Source organism: Papio anubis, chromosome 15 (genome assembly GCF_008728515.1).
Source record: "Papio anubis isolate 15944 chromosome 15, Panubis1.0, whole genome shotgun sequence".
In the NCBI taxonomy this organism is placed as follows: domain Eukaryota; kingdom Metazoa; phylum Chordata; class Mammalia; order Primates; family Cercopithecidae; genus Papio; species Papio anubis.
Genome location: NC_044990.1, coordinates 84,358,666 through 84,378,172, shown reverse-complemented (window position 1 = coordinate 84,378,172; position 19,507 = coordinate 84,358,666).

The window sequence follows — 19,507 nt, the reverse complement described above, 5'->3', positions numbered from 1 at the left end:
CCAATTACCTCTCTCCCTTGACATGTGGGGATTACAATTTGAGATGAGATTTGGGTGGGGACACAGAGCCAAACCATATCATTATCCTCTCTCTCTCTCTCTCTCTCTCTTTTACTTAGCCAACTCCAGTTTACCTTTGGGTCTTGGTGTGCAGACCACCCCTCTAGGAATCCTTTCCTAACCTCTTTCTCTCCCACGGGACGGCTTCCTCTGCTCTGTTGCTCCTGTAGCTCCTTCTTTTCACTCTGTCCTCAGACTGGCTTTTGAAAGCTTTCTTCCTGACCACTCTGTACATTCCTGAGGGCAAGGAAGCTCTTTGTCCCATTCCCAGTCACAATCCTGATACCCAGAAGCCACAGAATGTTTGTGGGATGAGTACCATCAACCACACCCTGGAACAGGCTACATGAGCAATTATCACTGACAAAGAACCTGGAACTTGACATTGACAGGGCTTGGATTTCCCAAGCAGACTGTCTCCCTGCACCACTGTACCAAATACCTTTTATCCATAGAGGAATGACTCATAAGAAATACTTTTCAGAAGAGAAAGAAGGAGTATAGAAATTACTGTCCTCTCACTTTCCGTGATTATTTATTTATTTGCCACATGTCGAGAGCTTGATGAGATACACAATTACAAAAGAATTTTCCTGCTGATAGAGAACTCAGAGCCTGGTTGGGAGGAAAGATAGTACAACATATTTAAAATACTGAAACAAATCTTTTTAGAGAGCTGTATTAAAGAGGCTATGACAACACTATGCTTGGGCATGGAAGGCTCCCAAGACTGCCTTAAAGAGCAGGTTGGAGATAAATAAAGTAAGACTGCAGGACTGAAGCAGAGTGGCAAAGTGTGGCCTGTGGGCCCAACCAGACCCACTGCCGCTGCCTGTTTTTGTGTGACATGGGATCTAAATATGGTCTTATATATTTAAATGGTGGCGAGAGGGAGAGAAATATTTCATGACATATGAAAATCATATGAAATTTGAAGTTCAGCATCCATAAATAAAGTTTTATTGGAACACAACCATGTGTATTCATTTATGTCCAACAACAGGGTAGTGTAACAGAACCTTTATCATTCAATTGCCAAAAATATTTGCTATTTGTCCCTTTACGTAGAAGTTTTCTGACCCCTGAGCTAGAGAAAACAGCATGTGCAAAGGCCCAACTGCAAGCTGTTTTGTTTGATTGGAGTGAGATGTGTGTGAGCCTGTGTGTGTGTGTGTGCCGTGCATGTGCAAAGCAGGGTGGGATATGTAAGGATATAAATTTTCTTTTAAAAGGCATGATGCAATCTTGAATAGATTTTTGTTATTTGTTTGTTTGTTTGTTTTGAGACAGAGACTGTTGCCGAGGCTGGAGTGCAATGGCACGATCTTGGCTCATTGCAACCTCTGCCTCTCATGTTCAAGCAATTCTCCTGCCTCAATCTCCCAAGTAGCTGGGATTACAGGCATGAGCCACCACATCTAGCTAATTAATTTTGTATTTAATAGAGATGGGGTTTCACCGTGTTGGTCAGGCTGGTCTTCAACTCCTGACCTTAGGTGATTTGCCTGCCTCCCCCTCCCAAAATGCTGGGATTACAGGTGTGAGCCACTGTGCCCGGCCTCATAGATTTTGGATACCATGCCAAATGCCTCTACCTCTGTTCTGTAGGCTGTGGGGAGCTAACTTACAGATTTAAGCAGAGGAGTAACCCTCTTAGACCTAGGTGTTACCCAGCTAGCCTTTTGGTAATTTGTGTATGTGTGGCCTGGTGGGAAGAAATTGTGAGACTTCAGCCAACTTGATCATTAATCCTGTTACTGCCATTAAATTATTCCACTATTTATAACTCCACCCAGACTGCACCCAACTATGGCACTTATTCTTTCCTCTGTTTTTCTCCAGAAATACTTTCAAAACTGATACCTTATTCATGAGGATTAACTTGCTCTTGTTAAGACAATATACCTACGTATGTGTATATATACATGTTTTCTTTCTACATGTATATATCTATCATCTATATCTATCTGTAGAGAGTCTTTTAGGGTTTTCATGGGGAAAATACTTCATTTAAGTTACAATACAGTTGTGATTCACCATCTTTTGTTTGTGTTTGTTTATTTTTAGAGCAATTTTCCAAGAGTACCTCCAACCTATTATTCTGGAACAATTTCCCTCAGAGCTTTTTTTGACTTCAAAGAAGTCCACTTGTAGATGGATGGCAGGAGAAATAAGCCCCAGATGTGGATGTTATCAGCACCCACATGTTCCCATCTCTGGAAATGTTCACATATTAAAATTGCAGAGTTAGCAGGCTCTGGTCACCTTTTTGGGGCACTCTTTGAGGTGTATCATTCAACTATTAATTTTATACTTCAAAGAGATTTCAGTTTATGAATGCAGCTGCAGAACGTTGAAAATATTATCCCCACCACTGTGGTCTCCTCCAGTTTTGTCTTTAAAATAACAATGTCAACCTGTGGTTAGCTAAAATAGTAAAGGCAGTAGCATTTCTAGATACAGAAGGCCATCTATATACTATGTTTCTTCTAAGAACAGGCTTCCCCTTGCTTTTAAGTTGTATTTATAAGACTTGACTTTGCTCTTGTTCAGTGAACTGTTCATGTTGATGAGGAAAAATAGGTATCAGTGTCTTTGACAGATATAAAATATGGAAGAAAATATATTACCGTTTTCCCTTCATATTCGTTATGAGTTACACTGGTTTGGAGGAAATAGAAGGTCAAGCTTTCAAATATTCTTTTTGTTGCTTTTGCTAATAATTTTTTCTCTACGTCCTTTATCTTTTGCTTACTTCAAAATGACAGTTATTAATGACATAGCTATAATTTAAGAGGCATTGAATACCATTTTTTAAAAAGTTATATGTATTATTAAAGTTGTATGAAAACATTAAATGCTATATAAATGATGATATTCTATTTTGTTCATTAGCATCAAATAATGAATTGTAGTCACTGTTCACATTAATTAATTAATATTTTCTAGAATAGGTCTCTGAGGGGCTCAAGGACCTTAGACATTTTGTTACCATTGCCTCCAAAATGTCATGCTTCCAATATGTGCCCTCCTGTTGTAGTTATGTTAGTTTCCTTTCCCCTGGGTCTCAAAAAGCAGTGTGGTCACCTGACCTTGAACAATAACAAAACATTGGGAACATATAGATGGGATAATGGTAAAAATACATGGCTTTTTTTTTTTTGAGACATGGTCTCCTTTTGTCACCCAGGCTGGAGTGCAGGGACATGATCATAATCAATCCACCTGCCTCAGCCTCTTGAGTAGCTGGATCTACAGGTGTGTGCCACCATGCCTGACTAATTTTTGTATTTTTTTTTCTTTTGTAGAGACATAGTTTCTCCATGTCACCCAGGCTCATAGTATTTTAATAATTTTAAAGTTCATATTTATGGTAATTATCACTTAGGAATAAAACAGAAATGATGAAATACAAAAGGGTAGTATTGATAAATTTAATAGTTAAGATCCTTTCTGTAAATTAAACAAAACCTAATTCAGATTGGCTTAAGCAAAAAGGGGATCCACTGGCTCATTTGACTGTGAGCTGCGTGGTCTGGGTGCAGGGGCTCAGAAGACATCATCAGCTTTCAGCCTTTGTTTCTACTTCCCAGGCCTTGATTTCACTTCTGTGGTCACAACATGGCACCATCTAGATTCTAAAGCAGGTCACATATTTTATCTTTCTCACTGGGAAGAGAACAAGGGTCTCCTTCCTGGTATTCCCTCTCAAAACTCCCACAGCATGCAGTGCTCCTGTCATGGAAGGTGGCATGCTGGAGCTGGGGCTTGGGGCTGGGCTGCATGCTCCATAGTGAGCCAGGCAGACAGCCACTGGGGGGAAGTGGCCTGGGGGTGGTGCACTGGGGGATTCCTAGAGAGGAATCTGGGTGCAGCTGCTAGAAGACAGCTCTACATGTACAGACTAGGCACATACTTAGAAGATTTTTGACAACCTCTGATTCAAGGCTCACCTTGAAGGGAGTGACAAGGTTTAGGACATTCTATTCCCAAATAGGGCACCTTGTCCATGTGAGGAAACAGCACAAACAGGAAGCCCACCTTCTCCTTGCCCTTTGTTCCAGAAGCATTGCCCATAAGACCCTTATTCCAGAGGAGGCCTCTCCCGTCTACACTGGAGGAAAGGAATGAAGACATGGAGATGCCAAGGAGACTGATATGGTTTGGGTCTGTGTCCCCACCCAAATCTCACGTTGAATTGTAATCCCCAGTGCTGGAGGTGGGGGCTGGTGGGAGGTGATTACATCATGGGGGTCATTTCTAATGGTTCAGCACCATCCCCCTTGGTTGCAATGTTGAGTTCTAATGAGATCTAGTCATTTAAAAGCATGTAGCACCTGCCTCTTCTCTCTCTTCCTCGTGCCCTGGCCATGTAAGATGTACATGCTTCCCCTTCACCTGCCGCCATGATTTTAAGTTTCCTGAGGCCTCTGCAGTAGCGGAAGCCAGTATGCTTCCTGTATGGCCCGGAGAACAGTGAGCCAATTAAACCTCTTTTCTTTCATTTACTAGTCTCAGGTTTCTTTGTTTGTTGTTTTTTAATAGCAGTGCGAGAATGGACTGATACAAAGACTCTAAACAAATAGTTTATTAAAGTTAGCTCATATCCCCCTCTGTCTAATTCTACTTCTACATGACTCTGTCCTCTTACTCTAACCTAAGCAGAAACATACACAGGTTGCCCTGTTTCTTTCGAGTCTTCATTTCTAAAGGCTGCCACATCGGTAAAATGTAGATTAAATCAATGTGTTATGCTTTTCCCTATTAATCTGTATTTTATTATAAAGGCCTCAACCATGAACCTTGAGATGGGTGAGAAAAATACTATTTCTCTCCTACAGTAGCAAAGAGTGATGTTGGTGCGCTCAAATCATTCTTCTTAAGGAAAGTTAGTACTTACCATTTGCCTCCTCAATCCAAAGAGAGGGCATGGGGGATTCTCCCGGCTCCCTGCTTACTGAGCAGGACTCCAAAGGAGCCACTTCTGTCTTAGGAGACATTGTGGAGTGGTTTTGAAGCCCTGCCAGTCACAGAGTGAAGAGCTGGGCCTGAGACTGTGCAGTCACACACTGCTCCACACCCAGACGGCCACACCTCATTTAATGGTGTGTTGTCACCACCTAGAAATTCTTAATAGTGTTTGAACAAGAGGCCCTGTATTTTTATTTTGCAGTGGGCCTTACAAGTCATGCAGCCTGTCCCATTGAAGGCCATAGCTACATTGGGAGCTAGAAGAACAGAGGTGAGCCCTGGGGAAGGCACCAGCTGGAGGGTCACTGTCACAGTGACCCCATCTGGAAGCACACACTTACTGATAGCAGAAAGAGCTTGGAGGGGTGTCAGTGATACAGAACCTGAGCGGTATGTTAAGTGGCAGCCAGAGAAAGAATTTTGACATCATTCAAGGAACATAATGGGACACCTACATTGAGGTGGTGTCTCCAGATAACTCATAAATGCATCCCAAGACAAAAAGAGTTATCCTGGAAGAACCCCAAAGTTCAGAGAGTAAAGTCCAGAGAGCATAGAGGTTTTCTATCCACTCCCCTCTCCTTCTTCCCCAAGCCCACTCCAACCCGGGAAGAGTCAGAAGGCCGCCCAGTGGGGATAGGGTAAAGTGAGAAAAGGAGAAGTCTTTGAAAGGAAGAAGCTTTCGCTTACAAGAGGCAAATGGAAAGTTTCCCTTTTACCCTGAGGAGGTTTGCTAGAAAATCAACTCACCAAGGGCAGATTAATGGGAGAAGAACCACAGAAATTTATTTGATCATAGTTTTGGGTGACAGGAGCATTCAGAATGAAGAAGCTACCTCCCATTGGGGTGCAGAAGCTTATAAACCATCTTGAAGTTACAGAATGAATGGGGGCTTGGATCTTGGCCAAACAGGTTGTAGGAGAGGGGAGAAGAGGAATTCTGTTGAGGGACAATATGTAATCCCTAGGGAGAATTCGATGGGTTTGAAGAACCTACGATGGTCTGAATCAAAGTCTGTTGGGCCCACAGAGTGAACAATTGTTTGTGACACAAGTCTGTTCAAGTTCAAGAGACTTCAGTCTTCTTTCCTGTGAAATTAGTTCAGTTAATGAAAACTTACGGAGAGGACCAGAGGTAATTTTTTCTTCTTTGGCAGGTCTGGACTTTAGGCAGATAAGGGAGCTTCAGAGAATGACTTCATCCTATGCTTTGGGAGAGATGGTTGGGGATGAGGGAAGGTCAGAGAGACCTTGAGGCTTCTTTTTCAGTTCAGCATGTATGAAGCACCATATTTTGGCAGTATTGGTTTCCCAGCCCCAATACACTGTAGGTCTCCACAAAGCAGGCCCAAGGGGTGGGAGGGAGAAGGAGGGAAACAAGAACTCCAAGTGAAATTCAGGATTTTGACAGTTGTGTTGGTTGGACAATAAAATTGCTGAACCTGGGCTATTGAAAATGACGGGAGGACTTCGCTTATCTAAGCAGAAACGCCATGTGACCTGTTGGAGCAGCCACCTAAGGATCAAAGTCTGCAGAGAGAGGTTTCAAATGGACAGTTACGAGAGAGGGGAGCCTCGTTGTTTCCTCCTTGTCACCAATGGAATCTCACCCTCTCAACTTAACACACAAGACTGCAGAAGATCTTTTATTGTAAATCATAGCAGTAATTTTACACAGAAGGTATCTTTCTTGAACTTCTTTTTGAAACAATAAGGATATTGAAAGCTTTCTGAAAGTTTTGTTAACTTTATGAAATAAATTGCATGTTAGTTAATATCAGGAAAAATATTTTATGAAGATGTCACTTCTGAAAAACCCCATGCATGGTGATCAGTGGTGTTGGATAGTGAATGAAAACCCACCAGGCTTGGGACTAAAACTAGAGTAATGTCTCCATTTGGTCATAATTGAATCTCAGTTGTGGTAGCTTAGCCTATATCAAGGTCATACTGATATTGTTAAAGAGAGGAAGTTAAATGCACTAACCAGAAAGTCTCAGAGTACACTCAAAGTAGGTTAAGGTTGTGTCAGAAACTAATAATAAGGAAATTCACAGTTTAAGCTGATCTCCCATCCGTGGACTCAAAGGACCATATAAAGGAAGTGGTTTAAAAGACACCCTGTGGTGTCTAGGTATTGGAAGTCAGCCTTAACTATAAATTTCCTTGTTTTCATTAGCTTGGGTTACAACAAGCTGAGCATTTTCTGAATGACCTCTTAGGTAAGGGAACTTCCTTTTTTTTTTTTCATATAAGTTCCATAGTAAGAGAACTTCTGTAATCAGTAATCACACATTTTATTCCTATTTTATATACTTTCACAGTGAAAGACAAACTTATTCATGATCTCATAATTACCTATCTTGTCCTGTATAACAATCCGTTCTTTGTATCACAAAACATTCTTCTAGGGATTTGGTCAAACCGGGTAAGCAGGTTTTCCTGTAGAAAAACCCAATTCAAACGGTAGCTCACAAATGGAATCTCAAGTATTTATTTTCACATATGAGTAGGTAAACATCAAATACATAACCAGCAACATTTTTTTTGAACATTCAAAGGTAGCATTAAATTCGTGTCTGAGAATAAGACAAAATACCTCAGGTATTTAGTGATCAGTCAAAACAGGGAAACACAGTGATGTAAATCTCATGACAGAACCCAATGACCGGAGACTGCAGTCCATTTTGACGGCAACCTTGAGGTTTACCTGTGGTCAATAGGGCTGGAGGCTTTGGCTCCATCTTATTAAAAAGCAATCCAACTGACTCTTTCAAAGATTAGTGTGTGAATATTATTGAATTCATTTATTGACTAAATTACATGTTTCCTTTAATGACTCCAGTCAGTATGACATTTCTTTCCATTTTGCCTTCATTGGCGTCAATGAAACTGAGAAAGAAATGCACCCTGTGTTATAATACTATAATTTATTTATTTTTATTTTTATTTTTATTTTTTTTACTATTAAAGTGGGAAAAAAAAAGGACATTTTATTAGTTAGATAAAAGGTAAAAGTTGAGGGTAATTCTGCAGCTCCTTTAACCATAAAATAACATTAGATCAACGTCATTAAATGCTAGTATAACTCTTATCGCAAAGCCTCTTCCAAGTAAACAATCCCTCCAGGATATCGGTTTTCTGTAGCAATGTGCTTAGAAAAAAACTCTTAGTTTCTATGCCAAGAATAAAATTCTAGCTCTCAAATGTTTGCATAGGTAAACATTTCCAAATTCATATTCTATACACATGCTAAACCTCTTGGTGTTTATACATGCTTTTGTGATTAGTCTTCAAACTTTTTGTTGGCCAGATATGTAAAACCCAGAACTAGAAATTGGATATTAGAAGAAAGAATAAAAATAGCAATAAGGAAAATTTTGTTCATTATTAGCACTTCAAATTATGCTTAGCTCTAAGAAGGAGTTATAAAATACTGAAGACCCCAGGTAGAAGTATTTGTAATTTAAATTTTACCTGTTTTTAGGTTTGTACCTCAAATTTGTCGGGATATCTTAATTTGGGAATAGGGGAGTCACTGGCTAAGACATAAGGTAAAAGGTGCACCATCTTTTCCTTTTCTCTCCAGTTGAGGCAAACTCAACTAGAATTTTTGATGTGACATGAAGTCTAAGACATCACAGGCCAATCAGTGGATGTGCCTGTGATGGGTTAAAAATGAAGGCACGTAGACATACTTAATTATATATATTTCACCCTAAGATGTTCAAATTCTAAATATTGGGGAAATATAAGAACTTTCTAAAAAGGTGCAATTTAGCTGTAGCAAATAAAAGGATTGTTTCTAAGGTCCATATTACTTCGGTGCCCGTGAATTTCACTACACAAATAATTTATAGGAAACTTACCTTAATAATTACCTTGAAAAGAAGTCATGAATATCAGTTGTTTCAAAGATTGAATCAATTGCTTTCCATGATCCCAGAGAGTTGCAATTATCATACATTTTCTACTTCTTTCTCAAATGTTATTTTTTGGTTCTCTGTACTTATAGCCCATTAACTTAGTCACCCAAGATACAAACTAGCTTTAGTACTTCTCTCTGACCCTTGGGGGATCTTCAGAGGAATCGGACAAGTATGAGAGAGAAGCCAGGCAGCTTTGTGTTGATGCTGTCACTGATTTTTCCACTGTGCATTCTTCAAAAATCTCCCTTTTGATAGAAAAAACAGTTATTTCGTTCTCTGTCATTCTTTAACATATAGTGGGAGACATGGCTGATTCATTTTTTTAAAATCAAATATTAATTGAACACTTACTCTGTGCCAGGTATTTTGTTAATTCCATGAACCCAAATAAAGAGAATACGCTCACCCTGAAAGAGCTTATAGTATATTTATATCTTAGTCTGTTTGGGATGCTGTAACAAAACACCATAAATTGGGTGGCTTATAAACAATAGGAATTTATTTGTTATAGTTCTTGAGGCTGGGAACTCCAAAATCAAGGTGCCAGCAGATTTAGTGTCTGGCAAGGGCCTGCTTCCTGGTTTATAGAAAGTGCATTCTAGGTGAGTCCTTAGGGCCTGGTGTAAGGGACAAGGAGCTTTCTGAGGACTCTGTCCTCATGACCTAATCACCGCTTAATACCATCACCTTTAGGGTTAGAATTCCAACCTATAAATTTCGAGGAGACACAGGTATTCAGAGAGTAGAAATTTATAAATGTTAATATGTGTCACATTCACGCGTTATTATGCATACTTTTAGATATGACCTTCATCAGGTAACTTACTATCTTTATAAAGAAGACTCTTAATATTTTGATTTGCTTTTACACTTAACATAATAGATATTGCCAGATAAGTAAGTTAACTTACTTATGTTGTTTAGTTCCAAGATCTGGGCTTTGGTGCAGAAGATAAAGATATAACTCTTATCAATTGGGGAAGTAATGATGTTCTAGAGAAAAAGAATAGCAGAAAAAGAGAGAAGTACAGAAACCCTGAACAATCAAAGAGGTGTGTGAAAGGGATGCAACTGTATTTTAAGGGAATTGAAACTTATTTGTCACTGGCAAGAAAATAAATTGGCACCCCCATTTTTTAATATATCTCTTAAAAGTCAATCAGCACCTATTGACACCTGTCAACCCTTTTAAGTTTTCTTCTAATAGGAGTTAGCTCAGTCACAAACTCAGTGGGCATCTATTGATTTAGTGTCTTTGAAAATGAAAGTTTAAATTGGTGTGTTGGGGAATCGGTGTTGAGAGGCATGTGAGATGGTTGCTTCTATATCTAAAATAAAGCCCTGCACTTCAGGAGATTCATGTTGGCCTCCTTTAAAGGAAAGAGCATTCTTTGGCACAACTCCATGTAAAGTTGGTTCACTATTCCAATGACTTTACTTATTTATTTATTTTAATTGTGGGTTTGGTGTAGATTTAGGTCATTGATGTTTTGTTTTATTTTATTATTTTATTTTTAGACAGAGTCTCACTCTATTGCCCAGGCTGGAGTGAAATGGTACTATCTCAGCTCACTGAAACCTCTACCTCCCGAGTTCAAGTGATTCTCATGCCTCAGCCTCCGAAGCAGCTGGAAGTATAGACTCGTGCCACCATACCAGACTAATTTTTGTATTTTTAGTAGAAATGAAGTTTCACCTTGTTGACCAGGCCAGTCTTGAACTCCTGGCCTCAACTCACCCACCTCAGCCTCCCAAAGTGCTGGGATTATAGGTGTGAGCCACAACACCCGGCCAATATTCCAGTGACTTCAATAGGAGCCTGTTAGGATCTATAAGGTATAAGTCCGCTGTTTTAGGAGAACAGCAGTTGTCTCAGGAATCAAACACCAGCCCCAATTTTCTAATTTAGCTATTCAGAAAATGTTGTGGTTTAAATGTATGTGTCCCTCCAAAATTCAAAACTTGGAACTTAACCCCTAAGGTGATGATACTGAGAGGTGAGACACTTGAAAGGTGGTTAAGCAATGAAAGTCCTGCCCTGATGAGTGGGATTATAAAAGCCTTATGAAAGAGTTTGAGGGAGTGAGTTTTTCCCTTTTAGGTCTTTCCACCAACTGAGGACACAGCATTCATCTCGATTGAATGATACAACAACCAGGCATCGCATCCAGAGATGCCAGAGAGCCAGCCCTGAACAGAAATGGAATTGCTGGAGCCTTGATCGTGGACTTCCTAGGCTCCAGGACTGTTAGAAATAAATTTGTATTATTTATACATTACCTAGCCTAAAGTAATTTGCTATAGCAAAAGAGATGGACTAAGACGGAAAATAATGACAATAATGGGCCGTGTGCGGTGGCTTGCACCTGTAATCCCAGCACTTAAGGCGGGTGGATCACCTGAGGTCGGAGGAGTTCAAGACTGGCCTGACCAACATGGCAAAACCCTGTCTCTACTAAAAATACAAAAATTAGCTAGGCATGGTGGTGGGTGTCTGTAATTCCAGCTACTTGGGAGGCTGAGGCAGGAGAATCGCTTGAACCTGGGAGGCAGAGTGAGCCAAGATCGTGCTATTGCACTCCAGTCTGGGAGAGAGAGTGAGACTCCATCCCAAATAATAATAATAATAATAATAATAATAATAATAATAATAGAAATAATATATCTCATTATTATTGAGATCTTATAGTATGTTAGGTATTAGAAGAGAGCCTTTACAAACATTATTTGAATATTCAAACAGTCATGAATGGTGGGTAAAATCATTCTTATTTTAAAAATTAGGAGCCTGAATTTTGGAAAGATCAAGGAATCTGGGACTCTACAGATTGAAAGTGCCAAAATTGGTGTTACAATCAAAATGTGTCTCTAAAACCTGTGTCTTCACCATCATTCCATGTTGCCAATGAGGAGGCGGACTTTGTACTATAAACTACGTAGCTGGACATTTTTAGACATCGAGTTTGTTCCCCTATTTCTGATGTTTTCTTATGTATTGAGTAAACTTCAGTAGCAATAATGAACTATTTAATAGCTTTAGATGGGCTTCTCTGTATTGATAGCAGAAAGACCCACAGTGTCTTGAGTCACAGGGTGATCATGCTTTATTGCAATGTTATTCATGGTAGTACTTAGAGATTTTGCTAGTTGACTCATATCTAGGAAATGTGGGGGCAAGCTAAGGGTAGATCAATTTGTTTCTCATGGAATTGTCAAGACAAAAGGTCATCTGAGGGAGCAGAGGTGAAACTCCTGAGCAAAGGCTTAGGTCTGTTTATTTGCTGCTCTAATACGTTTGCCAAATACTTTGTCCTGAGTGTATGATTTCTTGATGATAACTTGTGAACTGCTGTAAAATGCTTTCAGAGCCACAGATAAAAAGAATTGTGTCAGGACTGAACTGATAATGCAGTTTCTATGTTTGAAGTTATAAACACTTTTATTTTTTATATTATTGTCCTTCCCTGATATTTTAGGGACTAAATTTTGTCACAGTTGCCGTTGAATGATGTTTACTATGAATTGATGTATTAGTTATTAAGTTTTTATAGCCACATAAAAATTCCCATTTACTCAAGAGAGGGACTGTATATAAATCAGAAGTGAATACAATAATGGTCTTAGTGGCTATAATTTATTAGTATTATGACTTTAATTAACTTGTTCGTAATAATGAATATGTGACTTGCTCATGGTTCTGCCTGACAGATATATTAGTCAGTGCTTGCTCGCCTTGAGCATGTTCGATAAACATCAACAATCCCAATTCAGTGAACTCCAGTATTCCCATATTCGTGAAAAAATAAACTTACATGCAAAACAACTTTCAATTAAGTTTTTCCATGATGTGTAAGAGAATCATATTAGAGATTGCTATATGGTTTGTAGTGTGACTTCTTCCTCCCAACTTTTATTGTGCTGATTTAAAATACAATAAAATTGATTCATTTTAAGCATGCATATACACGTAGAGTTTGATACGTTTTGGCGATTGATACAGTCAGTTAATCATCACCACAACAAACACATGAAACATTTCCATTATCCTAAAAAGTTTCTCCTGCCCTCGCCTCAGGGAACCACCGATATGCTTTCTGTCACCACTAATCTCTGTTTTTTAGAATTTCATGTAAATGAAATTGGATGATATATAGCCTGTATTATTCAGGGTTCTTAGAGAATTAAGACAAAATGAGAGTGAAGACATGTATGTGTGTGTGTATACATATATATACACACATACGTGCATATGTATATATATGTGCATATGTATATTTTAAGGAATGGAGTTATTTGATGGTGCCTGGCAAGTCCAAAATCCTCAGGATAGACCAACAGGCTGGACATTCTGGCAGAAGTTCATGGTACAGTGTACTTTTGAAACCAAAGGCAGGTGGAAGCAGAATTCCTGCTTTTTTGGAGGACCTCGTTCTTTTCTCTTAAGGCCTTCAAATGGTTGGCTGACCCTTCCCACATTATGGGTGGTAATCTTCTTCATTCTAAGTCTACTGATTTAAATGTGAATCATATCTAAAAAGAATTTTCCACAGAAACATTTAGATGGGTGTTTGACCAAACAACCATGCATCGTAGCCTAGTCAAGTTGACACATGAAATTACCTAGCACACAACCTTTCTGTGTTCAATTTCATTCACTTTAGTGTAATGTTTAGGATCTTCATTTATGCTATTGCATGTATTATTAGCCCTTTATCCCTTTATATTGTTGAGTTGCATTCCATAGTGTGACTATCCCACGCTGATCTATCCACTTAACCAGTTGATGAGTGTTCGGGTTTTTTCTAGTTTTTGTCTCATATGGGAAATGCTTCTATGAACTATGACACTCAGATGACTTCTAATATGACTTTTTGACTCACATTAAAGTATTATCAATTTTACTCTATATACTGCTACATACAAATGGCTAATGTTTATATGGGGCGACTTCAAAAAGTTTGTGGAAAATGTGTATTATGAAAAAACTGTGCATGGATTTCAATTTTTTTGCACCAAAATAAACTTGTTCTAAGTTAATTAACAGCAGAAACAATAGCCAACATCACAGACATCTCAATTGTTTTCGCTTACGCAATTCTGAATGAAAATTAAAGTTGAACAAACTTTCCATTTGACGGGTGCCAAAACCATTATGCCTAGATCAACTGCAGACAAGAGCAGAGCTTTCAGTGGAAATTTTAAACAAGCGGGATCAAGGTCCTGATGCATTTCTTTAAAGAACTGTAACAGAAGATGAAACATGGCTTTACCAGTACAATCCTGAAGACAAAGAGCAATAAAAGGAATGGCTACTGAGAGGTGGAAGTGGGCCCATCAAAGCAAGATCAAACTGGTCAAGAGCAAAGGTCATGGCAACATTTTTTGGGGACGCTCAAAGCATTTTGCTTGTCGACTTTCTGGAGGGCCAAAGAAAGATGACAACTTCTTATTATGAGAGTGTTTTGAGAAGGTCAGCCAAAACTTTAGCAGAAAAATGCCTGAGAAAGCTTCACCAAAGAGTCTTTTTCCATCGAGACAATGCTCCTGCTCATTCCTCTCACCCACCAAGGGCCATTTTGCAGGAGTTTCCATGGGAAATCATTAGGCATTCATTTTACAGTCCTGATTTGGCTCCTTCTGACTTCTTTTTGTTTCTTAATCTTAAAAAAAATCTGTGAAGGACAACCAGTTTTCTTCAGGTAATAATGTAACTAAAACTGCATTGACATGGTTAAATTTCCAAGATCCTCAGTTCTTTAGGGATGGACTAAATGGCTGGTATCAGCACTTACACAAGTGTCTTGAACTTGATGGAGCATATGTTGAGTTTATATTTTATATTTTAATCTTTTAATTTCATTTTTCATGAACTTTTTGAAGCCCCTTTGAGCGGCCCTTCAGAGTTTACAGAGTGTATTTGATTTTTCCCTCATTAAATTTCCACCATTAAATTATTCTAATAATAGATATGCAAAACAGTGCTTTACCAAAGTTTTAATATATACTACCTCATTTATTATTTACAACAATTCCAAGATTTAAGTATTTTAGTTCCATTTTGCAGATGAAAAAGTTGAAATTTAAGAATATGTAGGGACTTGCCAAAGGCAACTACAGTAGAAAGTTAAGGAATGAAATTCAGACCGGGATGTTCTGACTCCAAGCCCAAGTGACCCTATTCACCAGTGACAATCAAGGGCACACCCAGAAAATGGTAAGATTGCAATAAAACGTTGGAAAGAGTCATGGTTAATGCCCAATCAATCTGAAAAAATTTTCTAATTGAGAAAAAACAGTCTTTACCAATCAGGCCACATTTTAGTATTAAAAAAATTCAATAAGTGATTTCTTGGAAAGGAATTAAAATGAAATGGTTGCCTTCCCCATATAATGTTGGAATAATTAGCCTTCTCCCTCAAGAACAGTCTGTGTTTTCTTAAAATGATACACAGATTGTCCCCGACTTCACGTGGTTTGACTTACGATGGTTCGACTTAATGATTTTCCGACTTTATGATGGGGCCAAAGCAATACGCATTTAGTATGTCTTCAATTGCAATGGGGTCGTGTTCTGACAAACCCATTATATACTGAGTATATTGTACGTTGAAACCAATATACAATATTTTAGCTTACAATGTATTTATCAGATATGACCCTATTGTAAGTTGAGGAGCATCTATAAATAAATCATGAAGAAATTGCTGGTGTATAGTGTTACTTCATGTAGGGCAGTTAATGCCTTCAGTTATCCCTGCAGTTCTGTCAGATGATCTGCCTAAGAAAGCTCCTGACCCTTGACATTACTGCAGTCTGTTCATTATAAACAGTTTCTTGCTGATACTGGAGGAGTTTCTGAATGTTGCTATTGCTTGGTGATATTGCTGAATGTTGACACTCACTGATATGTTGTTATTTGCTGATACTGGAGGAGTTCCTGAATGTTGATATTGCTGGGTGAAGATCTGGGGCAGATGACTTTTAATGTCTCAACATAATTTAATATTTGCATGATTTCATTTCATGCCTTGAAAATTCAGACTATTCAATCAAGAAATGCTTATTGAGCATCTACTGCATAGTATGTTATTATCAGAAACACTCATCTCTTATGTACCTACATGTTTTGTAAACTAATTTTTGATGGCATTTAATATTTAACAGAATTGCAGGATAATATGTGAGAAGATATAAATGATGAAATATTTGTTCTATTTTGACAGATGTTGCATGTACTATGTTCTAGGCATCAATCTTCTTTAAGGTAGGTGCTCATATCTCCATTTTATAAATAGGGAAAAGTGAGGCTCACTACAATGAAAACCTTTGTGCCAGATGGCATAGCTCATACATGGCTGAGTTGTTATTAGATTTTATGTCTGACTCCAAAATTAGTCCTATAATGTAGGATTCAGGCAACTTTTTCTGTAAAGTGCCTGATAGTAAATATTCTGGGCTTTATTGTCTGTAAGGCAAAATAAAGGCTATTGTATAGGTACTGATGTATCATAGTGTCTCTGTCACAATTACTCAGCTTTGTGCTTGTAGCATGAAAGCAGTCATAGACGGCATGGAAAGGCGTGGGGCTGCCATGCTTCAGTAAAATTTCATTTATAAAAACAGGGAGATGTGGCCTGTGGACTACAGTTTGCCTCCCCCTACTCTAAACTATACTGCTCCCTTTAATGGGGAAGGGAGGTGTCTTTTAGCATTTTAAAGTTATTGGATAAGTGGAAGATTTTAACGTGGTCCATTTGGAAAGTTTAATGCAACTTTAATAAAATGACATTGAATAAAATTTTGTGTTAGTGCCTCCTGTTTGTGGAGTGTGAGAAGATGGGCAAATCGTCATCTTAGATAATGTGGGCAGGCCTAAGATCACAGAATGCTGAGTTAGCTGAACACAAGGAAGAAAAATTAAAACATGGAAATAAAAGTTAGGTCATGTAATAACTTTTAATTTTCTGAAAAAGACACTATTCCGGTCTCTGTCCATATGAATGTCCAGTTTGTGTTTTTATTCTGTGAGCACTTCATCATACCAATTGTATTACCTTCTTATTGCTGCTGTTGTACATTATCACACACTTAGTGGCTTAAAAAATGCAAACTTATTGTCTTACAGTTCTTGTATTAGTCTGTTCTCATGTTGCTAATAAAGACATATCTGAGACTGGGTAATTTATAAAGGAAAGAAGTTTAATTGATTCACAGTTCTACATGGCTGAGGAGGCCTCACAATCATGGTGGAAGGTGAATGAGGAGCAAAGTCACATCTTACACAGCAGCAGGCAAGCGAAAGAGCATGTGCAGGGGAACTCCCCTTTATAAAACCATCAGATCTCCTGAGACTTATTCACTATCATGAGAACAGCATGGAAAAGACCCACCCTCACGATTCAGTTACCTCCCACTGGGTCCCTCCCATGACACGTGGGAATTATGGGAGCTACAATTCAAGATGTGGCTGGGGACCCAGCCAAACCATATCAGTTCCGGAAGTCAGAAGTCTCCGTGGACTAAGAACAAGGTGTCAGCAGGGCTGTGCTTTCTCTGGAGGCTCCAGGAAGACACTGTTTCCTTGCCTTTTCTGGCATCACAGGCCACCCGCATCCCTTAGCTCATGGCCCCTTCCTCTCATCACCCCAACTGCTGCTTCCATTGTCACAGCTCCCCTGACTTTGATCTCTTGCCTTCTTTTTAAAGAACCTTTGTGATGACATTGGGTTCACCTGGGTAATAGAGGCTATTCTTCCCTTCTCAAAATTCTTCCCTTAATTCCATCTGCAAAGTCTCTTCTGCCTGTAAGAACATATCCAAGGGTTCTGTGGCTTAGGCTGCCTTTGGGGGAGCATTATTCTGTCTACGCCAACCATGATGAGTGGTAGGGTGGGGAGAGACCATCTGAACGGGCCTGTTCCTGCAGAGGAATATTGGACTGTCTGGTTTGGGGAGCCTTCTCAATAAGCAGTCCTGTCAACTGTGACCTGTAATTTTACCCCAGAAATAAGTGTAAGCATCCCCCTGCTGAGCGTATATGAAGTGACGGTCACACTGTCTTCATTTGAGTTTGTAAGTTTACCAGTATGCTGGCTGGCTTGCTCCTTGTGTCTTTTAGCCAAGTAATTTGTAGCATTCAAAACGTACTATTGTTAAGGAAATGATTTAAAGATGATTCACATGTTGATGGTATTTAGCACCTACTGAAAGGGTTTGTGTAATTTTCTTGCTTGCAGAGTTGCATGGAAATATGCAACGGCTCCCTTATAAATAGATTTATATAAAAATGCCCAATGTTATTACGGCTGTAAAACCAAACATTGCAAGTGGTATTTATTTGCCAATTGGATGGTTGATGAACACTGCAGTGCTGGTTTATAGATTAGTTCTTTCAGAATTTTGTGAAGAACACCAGTGAAGGATATTCTTGCTGTGAAAACAACCAGCTGATGATGCTACCCTGGTTTACACCAGAGGACTTTGAAGCAAACAGAATAATATTCTTTGCACAGGCCCATTTAGATGAACTGAAAACAAATAGTGAGCTGGACTCTAATTCCAAAGGCTTGCCAGGAGAAATTCCAGGGACTCTGTGCGAAATAACTATCCACACAGTGCTCTGTTGAGCTTCAAAAAGAGTTGGCATGTGTAAGCATCTCACCACCACACTGAGGGATTCACAAAGTAATGAACACTGTATTCTATATGATAACGTAGAGATTGCTTGTCTGAAACGTGTTGGCTGGACTGAGATTAGTATGGAGTTGAAGTTAGATCTCATGGTTGGATCTGAGAGCCAGATTGGTCTCCTCAATACATTGCAATAATATCTTGTGGCTATGTCTTTGGCTGTAGAAGATGTGAGTAGTGGAATCATATTTTTGAAAGCATCAAACTTTGGCTATTTCCATGTGTCGTTAATCACTGGCAGTATACCTGGGTTGATGAGTAACACTCTAACTGTAAAATTGCTTCATAGAAGGGTATTCCCCAACGTAAACACCAGGAAGCAGGATTGAAGTTAGACTGAAAAGTTGGCTGATGGTAAGGCTATGAAATGCTGAAACTAGTTATTGAAGAAGATGGTGAAGTCTTCTCTGCAGGTCTTCAATCATGGCTTAGGTGTTGTCTTGCCTGAACACAAATTATATTTTTAATGTGTTGAATTTGCATATTATAATTTTGGGACCATCTTTAAGAAAGTTCTTAAGATACCCTTTGGGGCAAAATAGATCTATGCAGACCTAGTGATAGTAATGCAACTGTATTCCTTCTCTCTGAATAGCCAGTCATAATTCAGAGGTGAGATGCTTCACCTCTGTCCTTGGTTTGAGGGGCCGTAAGAAAAAAATCAAGTCTGTTCTAGACCTTTTCAAGGGCTCTGGTTAACAGGTATTACATTTATAGCTGAGGAGCAAGGAAATTCAGAAATTCCTCCAGGTTTGGACTCTGTTCTGGGATCCATTCTTACCTGACATTAAACTGAGGAGTCCTTGGGCGCTCAGGACAGAAGCATTATTGGTCCTGCTGAGATCCGAGCTCTGTGG